General features: G+C 29.4%; 1 non-coding gene across 1 annotated transcript; it reads left to right on the forward strand.

The window, feature by feature from the left end:
• Positions 1-1,344: 1,344 nt before the first annotated feature.
• Trnal-cag lies at positions 1,345-1,428 on the forward strand. Its single transcript has one exon. It is a non-coding gene; the product is annotated as a tRNA-Leu (tRNA).
• Positions 1,429-2,907: the final 1,479 nt, after the last annotated feature.

Consider the following 2,907-nt stretch of genomic DNA (forward strand, 5'->3'; position numbering starts at 1 on the left):
ATTTTTTTTTAAATATTATTGCACATACTACATTTTGCTTCAGTTTTCGTAATATTTCTCGCTATTATTTTACTGATTTGCAAGCATCTTTTTCAGAATTATATAATCATCATATGAATTAAATCGAAATTCAGTTGAAGGATATTTTACATTCACTTTGCATTTATTGTTATATAAATTATTTTTTTTAGTATGATAGTTTCTTGAAATTGGTCATCGATTTACATTATTCAAAAAAATGAAATCTTTTACAATTATATATATTTGATCCCACGACCAAAGCATATCTTAATTTTTTTTTTGAACTTCCCGTAGGGTAAGTTATTGTAATGGGCCGAAAATCGGAATTGAAATTTTTTACATTTCTCGACGTTTTGAAGGTTTCTGAACGTTTTGGCATACCTCAGAAAAAATGTATGTGTGTGTGTGTGTGTATGTATGTATGGATACAAATTTTCGCCCACGTTTTCGGGCGTACGGATTAACCGATTTGAATAATTTAAAAAATATTCGATTCCTATTGATAAGGAGAAGAGCTGATTAGTTTTTGGCAAAGGCAGGTCCAGCAGTTATGGAGATAAGGAGCAAAGAGTGCAGAAAATAGAAATCGAGTTTTTGAGAGAACGGAGCATCCGATTTGAATGATCTAAAAAACATTCAATTAGTAATGATTGGGAGAAGGGGTTATCAGTTTTTCGCAAAGGCAGGCCCAGCCATTTCGGTGATACAGAGCTAAATGTACAAAAAATGGCAGTTTTTGAGAGAATTAAGCGTCCGATTCAATTGATTCAAAGAACTTTCTGCTTGTCTTAACAAAATAATTGATTTTGGAAAAAAAAAATTGTACCATCTTTTTTTTTTTTTAAATTTTTTAAATTTTTTGTATATCGAAAATAATTCAGATTTTATTTTTAATTCTGACTATAGTTCTAATATACTTTAAACAAATAATTTCAACTCTGCAATTCAGTTTATATAATTCTTATAAATATTAGAGAATGTTACAATATTTATAATAATCTATTTGAAAACATTCAATATTCCTCGAACATTTCGTTACGGTACGGGAAGTTCCAGCAATTTGCCTTAAGGCACGATGCCACCCACCCCACTAGTTTTTTTTTTAAGATCTCTCATAAACACTTACATCAATTTAACGCTGACTTGGGCAAAAAACCTACAAAATAATAATACATTTACATTAATTACGTTAACTAATAAATAAAAATTTAATTTCAAATCTATATTAATCGCTTTATCCACGGTTTATTTTCACGAAAATTGCGCTCTTCGTTTTTTTTCTGCATTCGAAATACTCTCACTAACGACGCGTGCGCTACCAGTGTCAGGATGGCCGAGCGGTCTAAGGCGCTGCGTTCAGGTCGCAGTCCACTTCTGTGGGCGTGGGTTCGAATCCCACTTCTGACAAATTATTTTTTCATTAAAAATTTATTTTAGATTAATAATTGTAAGTGTTAAATTCCATTTTGTTGATCACATCAACTTCAAAAGATTTGTTTCGTATAATTACACTTCTATAAAACTATCGGTACGATTAGTCCAAGAACAATAAGATCATTCTGAGCATATATTTTTTGGCACAGGGTCTTTTGTATTTCTTTAGCAAACTATTTTACAGATGTTGTCCTGTACCCACGTCTACAATTCAGAAGTTCCAATTTTTTTAAAATCTTTTACTTTTTAATATTTTTAAAAATTAGAGAAAAAAATACTTTGTATCTGCGGTAAAAGAACAATTTTACACTTGATTTTTCCACACAACATAATTGCTTTAATAATTTAGTCTATAATTTCACCATTTTGTTTATATTTAAATAAGCTCTCATACCACCGCCTTAAAATAATAATAGCAACAATGACAAATTTCACAGACCTCGCCTGCCTAATATCTAATAAAAAAATCTGGGACTTTTACATTAACCTGGCACTAAGCACACTAAAAAATAACTCTTACCCTATGAACATTATTACTCAGTGGTAAATAATAGACGCAATTATCTTTTTAACAAACGAAACGACCTTACTGACTATAAAAACCGTTTGAGTTATACACTAGTATGTGTTTACCATATTTAAAAAAAAAAAATGTTATTCGTAGAGAAAGCTGTTTCAGCAATGTGGACTTTTATTGGTGTGTAATTGCGATACAAGCTTTAGTTCCATTTTTGCATAAACTAAATGTTAGTTTTTTTTATTGATATTATTTTCATGTCTCAGTCAGGTAGGGGTGCTTGGTATAGGAGATTATGAAACAATTTTCATATTTTATATATATTTAAATATTTTTTGTGTCTATTTCATTATACAATAAAAGGCCTTATATTTAAGTTATCTTTAAATATCTCTTCAATCCTTTTTGTCTTCAACTTCTTCATAATATTGTTTTATTTTCCTTTTCAAGTTATTGTCATCACTAGTACTCTTAATATCGATTGGCAGTTCATTGTATATTTTACAGTTTAATTCTGACTGCCTTGGGTACTTAGTGTAACAGATAAATTGCTCAAATTGCAAATGTTTTTATATCGGAGAAACTAGTCAAAACCTGAGAAAAGTTCATGAACATAAAAATAACTAAAAAAATACCAAACAGTTCAAGACTATGTTAACCAAACACATAAATAATTTATATCGTAACATAGATTTTTTAACCCTAAAATTTCATATTTTGCAGAGAACTTATTTAAAATAAGATATGCTAGTGGGTAGTTCTTGTAATTGTATAATGGCAACTTAGTGTATCAGATAAATCGCTCTAATGCAAATATTTTTATATCGGAGATCCTACTCAAAACCTGAGTAAACGACTTCAACATCACAAATATACCTTAAAAATACCAAACAATTCAAAACTATGTTAACCAAACATATAAATAATCACCCACA

This window comes from Ctenocephalides felis, unplaced genomic scaffold (genome assembly GCF_003426905.1).
Source record: "Ctenocephalides felis isolate EL2017-DRISC unplaced genomic scaffold, ASM342690v1 CF-g0.4_SCAFFOLD_03573, whole genome shotgun sequence".
NCBI lineage: Eukaryota > Metazoa > Arthropoda > Insecta > Siphonaptera > Pulicidae > Ctenocephalides > Ctenocephalides felis.